Consider the following 18202-nt stretch of genomic DNA (forward strand, 5'->3'; position numbering starts at 1 on the left):
CCATGAGGAGAGAGATTCTTACTGTCTTCCACCTTCTGCTCTTGCAGGACATCTTCCCTGGCCGAGCTCAGGCTTTCTGTGTCTGATGGGCAGGACTGCCCTGAGAAGTGAGGAGAGCTGCTGATTGCCCTGGTGCTGCTGGACTGCTGGATGCAGGCACTGACTGTGAGCTCTGATTTTGCTTGTGTCAAGTAATAATGCTGCTCTATCAGAGCGCAGGAACGGAGAAAATTGCACACTAATGTGTTGGGGTTTACTTTGTAAACTTTGTTAGTGTGTCTGTTCACAATGTGTTTAAATAAAGGGTCACTCAGGATCCAGGTGTGCCCAGTTAGCAAGGAGTATCTCTTCACCTGCCAAAGCCAGCTCAGCTGTCCATACTAATTGTTTCTCCTTGATTACATAGGAGATGTTTTAGCACCAGTTCTTAAATAAGATTTTTCTCAAGCTTACAGACTCATACAAGTTTCTGAATTCTTGCTGTGCTTCCTGCCCTCTCCAGGCTGTGATTGAAAAATTTAAGTATTCCTGCTTACCACTGCTGCAGAGCTGTGCTCATTTCCTTGAGTGCTGTGGCATGTGCTGTGAGAAATTGTTAGAGCACAGGTGAAGAGGCTGCACTTAAAATAATGAAGATACTCTTGATAGTGATCAGTGGGAGATTTGGGTAACTCAAGGGAATATGCCTTTACAATTTTGAGGACTGTAGGTGAATGCAGAAAGGTTGTTTTTTTCTTTTTCTCTCTTTTGCAGTTGTTCGTGTATCTTTAATGAAATGCTGTTTTAATCTATAATCTGATTGGCTTGGGAGTCCCAAAATGAGGTTGCTTTCTGCATTCTTTCTGCCTTTTTCATTTTTTTACTTCCATGATTTCCCTGAGAAAGAGAGGGGAAATGTTTCTTATGTTCATGGGAGCTGTTAAACTTCAGCTATTTTTAAGACAAGAAGAGTGATCAATAAAAACACTTCAACATTAAATGTTCCACCAGGTATGAATTACTAAGAACAGTTTGGTTTCAGAAACCACTTCTTTTTCAGGGCATTACTACATTCAGGACATTAAAACATAAAAATTGTTTGTGAAAACAACTAAGGCTAGTTGATGGCTATTTGAAATACACAGTCAAGTGGCAGCTAAAACTTTTATCTGCAATATTGGCTGTGTTGTGGTGGTGTCTGACTCTAGCAGTCGCTTGTTCCTGTCCAGTGGCATCAGCAGCACAGCTGTTGGCTCTGATGGCAGCTGTCAGTTTTTCCTGGGAGTTTGACTCAATGGTTCTTGTGGGTCTCTTCCCACTCAGCATATTCTGTGATTCTGTGGTACAAACCTGTAGCCTGATACTGGTGCTTAAATTCTGAGGGCTAAACAGCTGGATCTGAGTTTGTCTGTACACTGCCAGTGGGAAAGGTCAGGTGATAAGCATTTTATTACCAGACTAGTCTGTTTTAATCTCTTGCATAATGGGATTGTTGGGATATATATGTTAAAGCTTTTTGTATGCACGTTAATCCCACAGAGGGTTAATTCTTATTAAAGGAATAACTTGCATTGTTAATACTGTTAGGGGCAAAGCTGAGACTGACATTGGATTTCTGAAGGTCTACTTGATATCAGTTTAACCAGGACAGCTTTTGGTGAATCACAGCTACAGCTATTTTTGAGGGACTGTTTATTTGGGAGAAATCTTTATTCTGTGTTACAGGGAAACAGAACTACTTACTGTGGAATACCTGAATACTACCAAGTTCTGAATTTATTAGGAAATCTTCCTTGTTGCTTGACCTTACTTTTGCAAGTGCTGATGTACTTGGAAAAAAATCTGTCTTTCAGAAACATTAGGAACATTACTGGCTAGAGTGTTTTAATAGTAAATATGTTAAATGGAAGCTGTGCTGTGTTGTCTTCAAAGAAGGCTTATTAACAATTTTAATCCTGGAAACAAATAATCCTGCACTGTTTTACAGGAGACTGTGGCAAGAACCGACTTTGGCTAACTGATTTCAGTCTTTTGGACCGTACATCTTACCTGGCATACAATGAATAGCAAAATAAACCTTATATTTCACTGTTTCTGAAAATCTTACAACTTGAATTGTTTATACTGTTTCTTCATGTAAAAGGGAATGTAAATCTGAGATGTTGGAACATGAATTTGTGCATCGTGGCTGGGATAATTAATGAGGTGAGCAGTGGACACCCTTAGCCTGCAGTTCAAGGTACTCTGATAGCATGGAAGTGGTAAGGGGTGTTTTAATCACAAGGTCGAGCTGCAGAAAGCTTTGTTGCTGACAATGAAAATGTGTGACATGCATAAGAGAATGAGGGTAGTCAAAGTGTTGGTTATTAGTTGACTTCAAGAGGCTTAAGACTGACAGGATTTATTTCTGGGTCCTTTTTCCATTTTTTTCTTCCACTAACAAGTGCAAAACACAGAGGATTTCTTGGCAATTTAGTGAATTACCAGGGGAAGAGTCTACTTTTGTTTTATTATTGTGTTCAAATATGAAAAGATGACAAATTCATAGCTTTAATTATATGGTGGTGTCTGAGGGATTGTTTGCAGCCAAAAGAAATTCCACAAACTGTTTTTAACTGCCCTTCAAAACATGTCATCTGTAGAACTTGGTAAACTTTATTTGGAGGGGTTCTCAGACAGTCTTAACCAAATAGTGTTTAAAGCAGGTCTGACTTAGCTGTGTCTGTTCTGTAGTTCCTTTTATTTCAGGTGAGTGGTATGGCATGAGTTAGTGGGTTTTTGTGAATTTTTGTGTTTGTTACTTCAGAAAGAAACCATTTGTTCCTCTTGGAATTCCCGTGGCTGCTGTTTTAAAGCCTTGGACATAAGGTGGTGTGTTGTTTCTTAACTTTGGAGTATTGTTTGCTGAAATCTAGTAATTAGCAAAACATTTAGTAATGCAAATGAAAAATATTTTGGGAAAAGGGACTTGGTCATTTGTGTAAGAATGGGCTAAGTAATCTCAGGCTTATGTCCAGGGCATCATTACAAAGTAATCAAAGGCTGAATTTCGGATGTAATGGTCCTAGTGTCCCATACTAGTATTGAAGATATGCAGTGCCTAACAATAGAGGAGAAGTGTCAGTCTCCATAGTTGGGAAATCCATGGAGAGAGAGCTGTGGCAAAACAAGTTCTGGTAATAGTATGAGACTATACAGGAGAGAAAACAGATCAACACTGAGCAAAGTACTGGAAATAGTAAACTGTGAATCTTCTTTCACACGTTGAAAGCTGGAGTTTGCTAACATTGCATTTCTGCCAGGAAAACTGGGGAGCGAGGGGGATGTTCCCAGTGCAGGATAATGGCACATAGAGGTTAGAGAAGAAAGGTTGGAGTACAGTTTAGTTTTAAGGGTGTTGTTCCTTTACTTCCATTCTAAACATTTTCCCTTGGTACAGTGCTGCTCTTATGTCCCAGTTTTCCCTGGCTTACTTTAAGAATAGTCTGCCTTGTTTGCATTTTCACTTACCCAGGACATTGACAAAGACATCTTCTGATACCTAAAGGATAAAAAAATATGATTTACTGAGGAAGGATATGCCATTTAAAGCTACCATCTCTTCAAATATACAGGCATCTTGTTGGAATATCTCAATAATCATAAATTCTGTGGGATTTCTAGAGCAGGTGAGCAAATCTTCAAGAGTGTCCTGAAATATAGGCATATTAGAATGCCTTTTTTTCCAGCCCTGACATCTAATCAGTAACTATCATAGGTAACCTACTAAAATCTTTTAGAGCAGTTTGCTGGCTTGGGGTGCATTTACTGCAGTATGTTTTAGCTGTTATTGCAAATGACACATGCTGCTGATGAAATGAAATGGAGATAAACCAATATTTGACTAAATCCTCGCTGTTTCAATAGGTGGGAAACATGACAGAATAGACTCCAACTATGCTTTGCTGAGTTTGAGATAAGAAATTGCTGCAATTCATGTAAGATATGACAAGTCAGTGTAATAAATAGTAAGAAGAAATGAATCAGAATTGTAGAATTGAAGTTCTTTTTCCAGACTTATGGAGAAGAATCTCATCTTTCATCAGAAGAATAAATGTTTTGCTTTAGATTGGAAAGGGGGAAAAAAGTCATGTCAGCATATGGTATAATTCTAATTCTTTTCTGGTAATCGTATTTTGTCCCACTTAAGGCTATTTTGAGGCCCTCTGTTACTGGAATAGCTTTGAATGTTCTTCGTTTCTGGCAGCTCTAGAATTTTAGGGAGAGTTGAATCGCAACCTATGGAGTTACAGCAATGTACATCACTAACTCCTGGCTGTGTTACTTACATCCCTTTTTCTTCTGCCAGCTGCTTGTTGGATCCTTTGCTGAGCCATTTCACCCTCTCATTTGGCAGAAACTAATTTGATAAATGAACTAAATGCTCCTCTGTTTCTTCAGCATGCTGAAACACCATGTGATTTGTCCAGGGAACAGGTGCCAGGCTGAAAGATGATGCTCTAGGAGTGGTTGGTAGCTCAACAGGCTTAGGCTGCAATGAAACTGTAGCCTTAGGCTGTGGACAGCTGTTGTCTGCACCTTCCAGCACCTGGTTTGTCTTCATGCAGGCAGAGGACCTTTCTGGATGCTTCTCTTGACATCCTGTGAAAAACTACATCCCACTGCTGGCAGAATGAATGCAAAAAGTTATCTTGGGTGATTGGGGGTGGCTCATAAAGCTTAGTATGACTTTACCCTGCATGGCAGTGGGAGTTTCCATACTCATTCTTTTTTAATAAGCTCTGGTATTTATTTGAGCCCTTCCATTCAGCTATGGTTAGTTGAAGATACCCAGCCTCCTCGCTTTCCTGGGATTCTCCCAAAGGGAAGAGTTAAGTAGCTTGATAAAATGTCCAGTAAGCTGTGGAGATTGCTGTAACCAGCTGAGAAAGGATGAGGGAGCAAGACCTTCTTCTCTTGGCAGCAGCAAGTTACTACTTTGTAAGCTATCCTTAACTTTAGGTTGTATCAAAATATGCAAAGCTTGAGCATTAGAGGAATACAATTTTCAGGCCTCTTTCAACTTATGCCACCAGTATTCTGCCAGTTTCCCCTTCTGTATCAGTTGACAACAGTGTATAAATTGTTGTATGACATCACCAGCATTCTCTAAATTGTTCACCAACACCATACATTTACTTGACATGTAGAAGCACAAATATTTTTTCTTAAAGCTCTGGTTATAGGAAAAAGAAAGTGAGAAAAAAGCTTCTGAATCATATTAGTTTGATCCCTGCTTTTTAAATGTCAATTTCAAGTAACAAATAGTGCATGATTCATACTGCTTGCTGAAATGTGATGGTTTTGAACAAAATGCCATCAATTTAAAACTTCTTGGTTATTTGTGGAGAGTCAATGTGACAAATGCCTTTTCAATAGTTGTGGTTGACTAAACTGGTTTAGCTTTTTGTTTTTAAAGAATGTACTCAAGCAAACCTGACTTGATATTTGGTCCCTTTAAAATTAGTATAGCTCAGGATGGGTGTAGGCTGTGAAAGCATCCTTGGAAGCATTGACATGAAGAGGTGTTGGAGGTGACTGGATAATCCAGCTTGGGAGCATTAGCATTTAGTGAAGCTTGAGCAGCTAAGCGTTAGGTATAAATAAGAGTACAGAGGGATCTTAACAGGCAAGGTATAACACGTGTCTTCTGCAGCTGGCACTGGCACTGCTGCAGCTGCTTTGGAATTCAGAAAGGCTTGCTAGCACATTGGAAAAAGATCAGTTTGAACACTCGTTTAAGGCATCTTTTCAGTCCTAAAAATAAATGCAGGTGCAGCATTTGTTTAACTTCTTGAGATTATACATTTGTCAAATAACAACTTAATCAGAGTTTATTGATACAGGCTCTTAGCTTATAGGGTCTAACCTGTGAAAGCATAACAAAATCTACGTGACTGCTGCAGTAAGAAGTTGTACAAATTTACTGTGTGCACAAGTGCCTTGTGGGACAGCTGCTGCAGGGATGCTTCTTACTGTCAGTCTATAAAACAAGACTGGATAACCATGATGTAGGTTTGAATTCCTCTGTTTGTATTTTAGCAGAGTGTAGTGCCTGGTGCTAAATGGGTCACAGTGATCACATCCCCTCTAGCCTGTGCCTGTGGCTATACTGCAGCTTTGCTGTTAGGAAATAAGCTTTTTTATTTCCAGCCCAGGAAATTTTCAGAAAGTACAAAAGCTTTGCAGGTATTTGTGCTAGACTAGCCCAAGATGTCTTTGTCTTGACATAAAACTTGATTATTCTTCTGTTTACATTTGGATATAAAAAGCTATAGAATTATTAACTGTGTATTGAACTTAGACTGTGAGACTTTATGTGAATTGTTTTGAGTGTGCAGTGATGTGAAAATTGTCCAAATATCAAAGATACTTTTCTTACTTGAGAAATCTTTTCTGTTAATATTGTTTTAACCTTAAAAAAACTCAAAGTTCATTGCAAGTATGAAAAAATGTGAACTCTGTTACAGATGGCTTACTTGCATTTTCTCTATAGAAGTACACTTTACATGCTTGGATTTTTTTAGGCAAGTTATTTATATCATTTTATTGCCACTTGTAAAAACATACATTCTGTCCTGAAGTCATTTCAACAGAGTATTTCTCAAGGGAATTACAGAACAGACATTTATCAGGAGGGGTTTGCAAGGCATGCAGAAAATAACAGATCACAAGGAACTTTTCAGGATGCTCCTCAAGTTTATGTTCTTGCATTGCTGTTACATGGAAGAATATTGATATTCAAATAACCACATACAAAGGGATTACATTTTTATAGTGAGGAAGAGTGGGAAGACAGATTTCAAATGCATAGTACAGGCTGGAAACTTTTTGAAAAAGATAAGGCTTTTGCCTTAATGCCTTTATATTGTAGCATTCTGGGAATTACATTAGAAAAGTGTTTTTTCTTTATTGATGCACAATTCCTTATTCTCAAGTCTGAGGTCAGTAATGTTGGTCAGCTAAATGCCTATAATTGACTTTTAATGGAGATATTTGAATAATGCTGTATAAAGGTAGGGACTTAGTGGTCTAGTAACTCTCTTGCATGGCTGGGTTTTTTCCTTGCTGCAGCATGTGTGAATGTAGATCAGTGACTGACCAGTAGAAGACTGGGCAAGTGATGAGTCAGGGTTGTGGTGAGGCAGCAAATTCCCTGAAAGTTAACCTGGAAAAGGTCTGTCATGTAGGTGAAATTTACTCAAATCAGTTGTCAGTCTGTAATAGGGAATGTATCTGTCATACTTGCAGTTTTGAGACTTAAGTGTCTCTGGTTCTGAACTACTTGGTAGCATCTCAGTTCTGTGGATGTATTTGTATACCATTGTAATTAAAAATACAGAAATTTGAGCAATTGGACGTTTTTGCAGATCAGATAAAGGAGTTTCCTGGTATTTGCTGTGACTTGCTACTGCTAAATAATGTAGTGTTTCAAAGGTAAATGAAATGCAAAGAAACGACAAAGATGCAATGACAGCATCAGCAAAACCAGACAAATAATTAGAATGGCAATTTATTGAAAGAATAGAGAAGTGTCAAATCAGCTAAATAGTTGACAAATCAGTTGCTTTTTGGGTGTCGAATATAGAGGGGGGATTGCAAGTGTGTTAAGTACAGCAGTGGTTATCCAGGTGGGGCTTGAATATCACTGCAAAGATGGTTTCCTTCTGCTGGTGGCAGGAGTGTTAGGTGGTAATTCATAATCCAGCTTTGGCACAGAATGTCTCTTCAATTTTTCATATAGTGCTGACTATTTCTTTTAAGATTTAAAGCCCTTTTGTCATGCAAATAACAATATCTCCTCTGTCAGGCTAGAAATGAGAACTTCTTTTGCTCATATGCAGTGAAGGGCTTGATGTTAAAATATCTTCTTGGTGCCTCAGTCATCTGTTCCTGTAATCTTGTGAAAGTGTGTGCAGTTCATTTTGCTGTGCCCTCCACTTGAAGGACAGAAGGTATTGAACGAGTGGACTAGTTAGTGAAGTGGCAAACACAGCAGCCCCGAGCTAAGCTCTACATTTGAAGAAAAAAAAAAAAACCTACTTAAAGCTGCTATTGAACTAAACCTACTTGAAATTGGTGGAAGTTGGGTCTGTGAAGTGAGCCTAACACAGAACTTCTCTTGGAAATGGCAATTTTGTCAGTTTTTTACAGTTTGTGGAAATTGTTTGAGTTGGGGTAAACGTTGCTTGTTGTACTCAGAGTTGAGAGTAAAGCTGAGCTTGATTCAGAGGGTGAGGGAACCTTTGATTAGGGGCAGTATTGGATGTCCAGCTCTAGCTTCACTAATGGGGAAGGAGATCCTGGGTTCCTTGCTTGATGGATTTTCTGGTTAATAGATGAATAAAGTGAAAAATTTCTCCCTGTTCTGGTGTCTTTTTATTCTTCTGTCCATCCAGCTTTGTCAGGGCTGGGAGAGGTGTTGTCTGATACACCTCTGTTCCTATGGCTGTTGTAAGGACTTTTTCAATTGTTTTGTCCTGTCTTCCATCCATCACTGTGTCCTGAGAGTAAACAGTGCTTATTTCTTAACCTTTCTTAACCTCTTGTTAACCTTCCTATCAAACAACCAAAGTAGTTGAGGGCATTTGCTGATTTAAATCAGTGTTGATCAGGATTTGAGCCAGGCAATGTAACATGGTGTCTGCCACAGAGATGACCTTCACTTTGGTTTTGAGTAGATGTTGGGATCAAATGACCTCTAGAAGTCACTTCTAGTCTAAACTTGGAATCATTAAATGTGAATGGTGCAAGAGAGGTATTTCTTGATTTCTGGGAGTGTGTTTAATTCAGTGTAGCAGAAAATGTGGACATTTCTCACATTGTGTCTTTTTTTCTCCCTACAGCCAGGCAGGGACAGATAGCAAAGAAACTGTGGTGCCTAGACATGTGCTTTGCTGGGTGGATCTGAATCAGCCAAACTAGTTGGAATCTTCAGATTATTTTGTATGCTTAGGAAATATTTATGTATAAAATGTGTAACTATTGGGTGATGTCAGCAAGTGTTATTGAAAAAGGCAATTTAAATAGGCATACAAATGAGTTCATGCTGCTTAAGACATGGATACTTGAGTAGAAGAAAATTTCATTGTCAAGTGAATGAATGTTTTTGCTTCTTGTTAATTGAACTGTTAGCTGTAAATTAAATACACTTCAATTGTCAAAAGCCACAGTTTCTACAAACTGAAATTTCAAACAGGCTTTCCTATTCAGCGTGGTTACTTGGCATAGTTTCAAATAATAAGCTGCTTGTTTTTTACATGCTAAACTCCAAGACCTGGGCTTCCTGTGTTGTGGATGGGAGGTGTTAAGTAGAGATTGCTGCAGTATCTTCTCTGGTCTCCCAGGATTCTTTATTTACACAGTGCCACCTGCTCTGAGCTTTACTCCTTGCTGTTACTGATCAGGCAGCAATAGGACTGGTGACTGGAGTGTTTTGGGAATGTATCCTCATTGCTGAAGGACCAGTGTGTGCTATTAGAGCAGCCAGGTAAGGCTTTACTCAAGACTTATTAATGCTTTCCTCTGAGTGTATACTTTATGAAAAAAATAGAGCTTAGTTGAGATACTGAGAACTGAACCTGCTGAATTCTTTTTGGTGATCTTACCACGGAGCTTTGGAATGCTGTGGCCATATTTTGTCTAGAGTTATACATAGATGACCCTTTCTAGAGGTCAGGAAACTGTTCCAGGGTGGGAATTAAATGTTTTGGGAGACTGTTAAAGACCAGGAAGACATGCTTCCATTACTGTAATAATATTTTATCTTGGGAAGTCTATAAGCTCAAATATGATTGAAGCTTTAATAAAGCTGAAGGCTTTTTACTTTTAAAAATATAATGCTTAAGAAGCAGCATCATGCTTTTTTGCCTTTGTTTTGGGAGATATGGGGAGGAGCAAAATATAGATGAGTGCTTTTTCAGAGGAATCTTTCTAAATGAAAAGGGAGTGCCAGTGACTAAAAAGGCAGTTGTCTAACTAAGAAGGCCCTTGAGCTAACTTTGGGGATTAAATATAGTATTTGATCCTCAGCTAATCTGTGTGCTTACTTCTAACAGACTGCAAAAGGTAATCATAGAAAGGAAGTTTTCTGTGCTTGCACTTCTGTTGTATAATGTTTAGGCTCCACAAATCAAAAAAGGCATTGGTGCCAGAACTCTTGTTTTCTACCAGTTGGCTTTGTCTGTTTCTGTTCAAGTCAGTGAACTTCAGGTTATCGCTTTATACTGAGGTGAAATCTATGTTGTGTCCCTTTAGAAAATAGATATGTTTTTCTAGTTTCCCACTATTTAATGCTTTGTAAACCAGAGTGTTGCTGACCTTTTGCAAGGATCACAAAGACTTTAGTTCTTATTTCTCTTTGCAGTAAGAATTGCATGATGTGTATTCAGGTCAGAGTCTCAGAGCAACTTTGAGATGTCTGAAACCAAGCAAAGACTAACAGTTACTTGAGATGTCCAAAATAAAGGTTAGGATTGGTAGTGCTTCAAAGTTTGTTTCTGAAGTTTGGTTATATTCTTAGCTCTTAGAGATTTCCTTTATGACCTTCTTTAGGCCAGCTCTACCCATATATAGGGGTGTTGGGATAATATTTGTACTTTAGCTCAGAGGAACCATATTTACTTAAAAATATATATATAGAAATGAAATAATGCAAAAGAAATGTAAAAGCATTATAAATCTTTGCTGTTTGCTAAATATGGTAAATACCCAAACCTGAATGTCAGATATCTTTCAGAACACTTGTAACTAAACATAAATTAGGAATATTTTCAAATGCAAGTGCTTGAAGACATTGTGTTGTGTGAGACCTCCATCCTCACGTCTGTTCAATCATCAACCTGTTTGAAAAGATTTGCATTTTCTTTTAGGGCTAAATTGATCTGGTACATAGATCAACTCTGTTTTTCAAAGCTTGTGCGTGTTTCCCACCTGCAGTTTCTTGTTTCCAGTGTATGAGGAGCAGCTGTGGAAGAGAGAAGTTAGAAGAGCAGATTAATACAAGTCTTGGATGTGCTTTTCCCAGGTTCTTTGCTCTTTGGCTCCAAGGTCTAGGTAGTGATACCTAGCGTAGTGATACTCCTCAGGTTGTTCCCTCACTACTTTTACCTTCTTGCTTATGATATGACAGAAGATGCACAAAGAAGAGGTTCCAGTATCAGTAAAGGAGACGGTGGGAAGATGTTAACCACTGCCCTCAGAGCAGTTTCGTTGGGCTCTTGGAAACAGGTTGAGGATCAGATGCAATATTGCAAATGTTTAGCTGTTGTTCCAAGCATGCAGCCTGGGATATTTAGGCACACTGCTGGCATGAATGCTTTTTTTCTCAATCCTATTGTACCTCCAAAATGAACTATTTTCATTACATATGCTACAGGTGTTCCAAAAATGTGCCCTCTGCCTGCAAATTCCCATCCCTCACATTCATATATGGATCTCTTATGTATAGCTTAACACTGGAGAGCAGTCAGACCACTCCAGTGGGTTTATGCCTTTGTTGTTTTTATCTCTTGTTTTCCATTTGTAATGGTAAGTATTGTAACTTCTTCTTGCCTTTGGATGAAGATTGGTATAGGAAAAGCTTTATTCTGACTTGCCTACATTCTGCTGATGATTTAAGTTAATTCTTTTTTGGAGCCATGGAAGTACCTGGGTTTTGTATGATCTTAAAATTTCTGTGAGCTCTCCCTTTGGGGCTGAGAGTGGAATCCTGGTATGTGCCTAGTTTAGAGCATGAAGTTTGTCTTTTTAAATTTCCTGATTTTTTTTTTTTTATTGGTGTAGTCTTTTCCTCTAGTATCCACTTTTAACTCATTTTGTCTGTGGACTCAGACAGCTTTCAGATCTTGTTAGCACTGGTCAAAGGACCTGTCTGCTGTTCCTGGAGAGGATGCTTTGGCAGGATTGGGCTGTCTTTTCTGTTTCTTTTCGGGAATCCAGACAAGGTTTTGTAAGCAGTGTCCACTGATGTATTGATACTTACTTGAACCTCTTTTGTCTGTTCTTTTGTGCTCACTTTCCTTATCAGTTTTTCCGTCGGTGTGTTTCTGAGGTCTTTACAACTTTTATCCTGTGATGCCAATGCTACCATGTGGGACTGCAAGAAGAGCCTTAGCTGAAAAGGGATTTTGGTACACTTCATGCTATATACCTCCAAACTTTAATTTTTGATAGATATTAAACTCTTTCCAGAGAGTTTTAATACCAGATTAGAAACAAACAACCCAACCCAGTTCTTTACTATTCTTGCTATTAGAAAGGATTTGCTGGTAGCAGTTCTGTTGTTCTTTAAAGGAAAAGAAATAGCAGATCAAAGTGAAGTTTTAAATGGCTGTTATTTTGCACAACTAAGGCTATCTAAAAAGTGTGATTTCTTCTACATGATGGGGTTTGAGTGCTCAAACTCATTTGTTTTATGTTGGAATAATGCATGGCAACAGCAAGAAAATAAATGCAAAAATGTATGGAAGCTGACGTGTCATGTTTTTTTCTAAAGATGGATATTCTCTGAAAACAGGCAGAATGAGTTGCTTGTTTTGTGTGAGAATCACTGACTCTTCCCACACTTCATTTCCTCTAACCTTTGTCCCTGTACCCATATCAGTGCATTTAAAATATCCAGTTGCATGCTGTCTTTGTGGCTCTTGAGGTCAGCGTAGATGCTTTTGTGTTGGGTCATGATGCCTGTGGTGAGTCATTCTTTTAAGTATATAACTCAATCTCTTTCTCAGTATATTCTCACATCCAAAGTATTCGACCCCATATTCTGTGAAATGGCCATAATGACTTATTTTGGTTGCTATGTGCATGAAAAATTCCAGTCTGTATTCCTCTGTGGCAACAGCCAGAGTTTCCTCTCACAGAATGTAAGTGAGCTTGGAGTATATGCTGTACTTCCTTTATAGCTTTTGTGATGAGTAAAGCTTTGAGGGAGAGCAAAAGTACTAAAATAGCTTTAAAACAACTTTTCGATCTCATCAGGTATATGCACTCTTCAGTTATTTTATCTCCAGATATGTAACTTTGCATTTCACTGGCTAGTCACAATCAGGATTCCTTGACATTCAGAGTTATCTCTAGTTCAGAATGTCTGTCTGGCATTTTAAATCAAAGTACTCCTCAAGCATTAATTAATACTGTTTCTTGTTTCACTTGTGTGATGCTGGTAAATGTTTGAACTGGGTAAACACCATGGAAAACTTCAAGTCTGTTCATTTACATTTTTTAATAAACTGCTTTGCTCATGGCACTTTTATGTTTGCATTGCACAAACAGTGAGTGATTGAGTCTTATAGACATAAATGATCAGAGGAATGGAACTTCAGTTTTGAAGGAAAGTAACCATCTGCTCACTGCTGGGGAAGTTAGCAGGGTCTGGTGAGGTTTTGGATGGTATAGGTGCTGTGGTTGAGAAGTGTCTGTGCTCCAGGCACCGTTTGTGATGCTCGTTGTGGGGTTTTATGGGGTATCCCTTTTACCTTGTTAATGTGAAAGGAGCTGTTGGAAAACTTTGTCCTGTGAAATACGTGGTCCTCAGATCCCAGAGAAATTGTCAAATGGCAAAGCAGGTGAAGAAATAGACTAAATTGCCTATAGTAACTGGAAATTCAGAAGGCATTTTTATGGACAGATTACAAAACCCAGTGCCATCCCTCATAGTCATCTATTGGACTTACATTAGCTGGAGTGATTAATGAAAAATAAAAAATTTTGAAGATTTGAGTCTTATTTTTTGTGATCTGAAGGGTTTATATTTTCTTGTGGGAGGTCTGCAACATGAGAATTAAGTTAATTTTCAGAATAGTATTTGTTAATGGTATTAGTTTAAATGGCAACTGATGCTATCATGAACAGTTAATTCAGAGTGAAATGAGCAATCCTAATCCAAAGGTATGTAATACCTGCAGGGCTAGAGAGCAAAGCCTTCTCTCTGGGTACCAGAAGGAACCACTTACTGCTTTTAGCTATCCAGGGGTCTATAGCACAGTTATTTGTGCAGTCATCTCATTGTGGGGGTTTGTTTTCGCTGAAGTGATCTAAAGAGTTGATTTATTGCTAATGTAAAATTTTTTTCATGTATTTGAAGGGAGAGAATCAATGCAGAGCTGTTCCTGCCTTTATCTGGAGAGTTGAGTAAATACGTTTCCTGTGGGCCTTAATTCCAGAGAACAGCAAGGTTTTACATATATAAATGAGAGATGTCTTGTATGTGCCTCATCCTAAAGCTTTTGTATAAATAACAGTAGAATGCAGAATTGAACACTTGTGTTTTTAAAATATATTTTTGCAGATGTTTGAAAGCTGTTTCTAAGGTCAGAGTATGAATAACTTTGTTGGTGTTTGCTGCGAAGACCCAACTAAACTGAAGCTTTACATCTTTCCCTTCTTTCCATAAGTTGCTTGAAAATACAGTGGAACTCTGGAATTTTTTCCTGCAAGTCTGTTTTGGTCTGAAGTGTTTCTTTGTTTTTGCTGGCAGGAAGTAAAAATAAAAGCAGTTGGCTGTTCTCTGGTATATATTTTCTGGTTTGACAGAAAAACCTTCGTCCCATTAGGTTGAGCTTGCAATTTTCCTAGTCACAAAGACCTTTGTCTAATGAGTTGCCTGTAGGGAAAAAGTCAAATCTGATTTTTTTGCAGTGAAGTATGTTGGATAACATGCTTCTACTCCAGCTTGATGGAAGAAAATGCTATGTCAGAGGGAATCTGGACTTCCTCTGACAGCTCCAAAAGCATTGTGGTTTTACTAGGAGATGGGCTTACTTCGGTTGTGTTTCTGATGTTCTGGCTACATGTGGAAAGGCAGAGGAAGTGATGGTCCTGTGGGTTTTTCTCTCAATAAGTCATCTGAATTTAGATTGTGTCATGAAGTGCTTGGATTCTGATGCTGAGGTGAGGAATACTGTGGCTCTTCTGTGACATAGTAGATTATGTTTTTTTATAAGTCTGTTATCCTCTGCATGGTAAAGGTTGGGCTTATTTACTCTGGCAAATGGGGATGAGAGACTTCAGGAGAAAATTTCTCCACTCAGCAGTAACGTTTCTAAAACTAGAGCTGGCGATGAGGTAATCGGAACTCCTGCAGTGTTTTATAATCAGCCTGTAAGCTGGATTTCTGATGCTGACTTCATATTTAAATATGCTTAACTGTAATAAATAATATGTATTTGTAATCTCACCTGGTAACTGGATGGCTAAAGAGTTTAATAATTGATTTTTTTTCTTTTTCTTTGAGATTATCTGTTGCAATGTAATCATTGAAAAGACCACATTATTAAAGGCTGTTAGCCCTTTTCGCAGTGTTCAGGGGCATCTTAATACCACCTGGCCTTGGGATGAGAAGGAAGTCAGTCTGCATTTGACAGTGACTTATTCCATGGCCAGACCTGTGCAGACACTGTAGAGCCAAATCTCATGTCATTAATGCTGTGAATGACTGTCCACAAGTAAAGCAGTTCGGTTTTATGTAAGCAGTGCAGTAATTGCTTTGCTTAGGCTCTGGAAGAGACTTCACCTGGGGTGAGGCATAGGACAGGGGTGCCCAGTGGTGGGTGTTTGTTTTGGGACTGTGTGGCCATGAACATGCACTGCTCTGCCTTGAGGTGGCTCCTGGCAAATAAAAGGCAGGTGTGCTATGCTGGGGTGGTCTGCTAGATAAAATTTTGAGTACTTTTAAATGGCTTTTGCTGTTTCTGATTCTTTGAAGAAAATTTGACTGTGGCAAATTTTACCCTTTATTTATGGCATGTATAAAAGGCCCTTGAACTTTTATCATGTCCTTACATGTGCTGCCCATAGTAGTTCTATTAGCAGAGCAGCCATAGTAATGTCAGTCATTCTGTCCAGCTCCAGTCATGGATTTGTTCCCACCCTGATTTTAAAGCTATCTGCTTTTAAATTTTCCTCTCTGCTGTACAAATCTGAATATAAATTTGATCATATGGTAGCTTTCAGTTTGCCCAAAATTTAACTCAGCAACTTTACTACCAGAATAATAATTATATATCATGGCCTACAAAAGGTAATGTGAGAAGAAATTAAGAAACTTTTTATTAAACCATATTCTGGTTTTGAATGGTGTTAAATTACCCACTTTTTGATCCTTCTGTGTGTATTGGTGTGTGTAGTAGCACTTATGCTGTAAAAGTTTTTTTTCATTTCCTGAGTAATTCTGTACCATGTAAGTATGATCTCTCATGGCATGCAATCAAAGCATCCAGCTGAAAAATTTAAACTGAAAGTTACAAAATGTTGTTGTCCACTTTCTGTATCAAGTCATGATAGATGAGGGAAGAGAAGGAAAGAGAGAGATAAATTAAGTCACAATTTTGATATTGTAGGATCTTCTCTAGGCTCATAGAAGGATTTAACTAATGTTAATGTGTGTGTTAGTTGAACCTTTGAAATCTTATCAAACACTGCTGTTAATGAATAAATCAGTCTCTCTGTTCCTGCTTGGCTGGTTGCTTTCTTGATCAACACAGCCAGTAGTGAAGCAGTACAGGGAACTCAGAGCTGCTCCAGTTTGAATTAGTTTTATTTGGAGGAGATGCTCCCTTGCATTGAATTGTAGTGCTGTAAGGGTTTAGAGTTTAACTGCAGTTTCAGTCTTGTTTTGGCATTAAGAGTAGACATAGTTAAAAAATGAAAACAGGGTGGGATATGTGTGAGGCATTAGAAAACTAAGTGTCTGTTGTTTCCTTTGCCTTGAATTTAGTTAAATGTGTTTCAATAAACATGTAGCTCTGCAGTGGGGTTGAAACTATAGTGGACAGTGACTGGAACAAAGGTTATCCCTGAGAAATGGGACTGAAAGCCTTGTGCAGGTTCCCATCTGCTCTCAGTGAGCTTTAGGGGAACTGGTTTATTTTCTTGGTCTCTGGAACTCATTAGAAACCATTGTAAATTCACTGATGTTACTTTTTCTTTAGGATGTGGATCAGTATCATCTGAAAGAGTTACTATCTAAAACATGTGTGTTAAATTTAAAAAAAAAGTGTATGTTCTCCCAGCTTCCTGTGTTTGTGTTCTGTTTATATGTTGTTAAGGTTGGTGTCCAGCTGCCTTCCTGCAGTTTGAAAGTGAGCTTGGGCCAGATGTGAGCAGACAGATCAGGACCTACTGGGAAGGTCACAATGGGCATAATTGCTTAAGCTTCCTTTTTTGAAAATCCTAATTTAGGATTTTTGACTGACAAAATGAGTACTGTGTAACATAAAGCAGAACTTCATTTCTTTCTTACTTGATAACTGTATTAAGTGATTTATGTTGTATCTTTAGAAGCTGTGCTTAAACAGCTTTGTGGACATCAGTGGAGAGCTCAATTTTCAAATCAGTTGAATTTTCAGATTTCTTGTGATACATGAAATCCCAGCCTTGATGTAGATTCTTTTCTATGTGTGAGAAAGTATTGTTTGTTCTGCCTTCTTTGGGCATTAAGAAACTGTTTGTTTCACCAGAGTATCTCACTACTTTTCCTAACAGCATTATATTATTTGTATTGTCTTCCTTTTCCTGTCAGAGATGCTAGTATTTGGAAAAAAAAAACATAATGTGGAGTTCTGATTCATAGAACTGCAGATGTTGCTTGGAAGGAACATCTGGAGGGAGGTCATCTTAGTCCATCCTCCCACTCAGAGCAGGACTATTGCCAACACTAGTTTAGATCATTTACAGCTTTTAGCATTCAAAATCTGCCAGCATAGCCTCCATTGCCACCTCTCTGGGAGCACCTCCTGATGTCCAGCCTGTACCTGCAAAGCAAACATAACTGGGGAGAATTTGGTTCTGTCATCTCTGCCACTGCCATCCAGTCGCTTTAGGCTCTGTTAATTGGCCCTTGGCCCCCTCTGCCAGACTGAGCAAGCCTGGTTTCCCCACCATTCCTTATCAGGTGGGGTGCTCTAAATCCCTGAGCATCTTGGAAGGCCTTTGCTGGTCTCCAGCTCTGCCACAGCTCTGAGGCTGACCCCCAAAACTGTAACTCAACCCCTGGCTTGTAATGGCAGAGCAGGAATTCGATTTCTTCACTCCTGGTTGAACCTTTCCTATACATGAGTAAGGGTGTTCCTCTGCTGGAGATCAGTGTCTGTACCACCTAGAAGTAGTCTGCTTAGCTTTTCTAGATAAGGAGTCAGGGTGATGGAATTCTTAAGGATGGTCTAAGGATCTCAGCAGCTGGAAA

The 18202-nt window shown here is 38.7% G+C and overlaps 1 protein-coding gene across 5 annotated transcripts in view; it reads left to right on the forward strand.

Moving 5' to 3' along the window:
- Nucleotides 1-18202, forward strand: part of HMG20A (high mobility group 20A) — a 38972-nt gene that overhangs the window by 1960 nt on the left and 18810 nt on the right. For all 5 annotated transcript variants that reach the window (XM_085070967.1, XM_085070969.1, XM_085070966.1 and 2 more), the window contains exon 2: nucleotides 48-165. The gene's annotated coding sequence lies outside the window, so the exon portion shown is untranslated. The remainder of the gene's footprint in view (nucleotides 1-47; nucleotides 166-18202) is intronic.

The sequence above is a fragment of the Lichenostomus cassidix genome, chromosome 10, assembly GCF_008360975.1.
Source record: "Lichenostomus cassidix isolate B80296 chromosome 10, HeHo_3.0, whole genome shotgun sequence".
NCBI lineage: Eukaryota > Metazoa > Chordata > Aves > Passeriformes > Meliphagidae > Lichenostomus > Lichenostomus cassidix.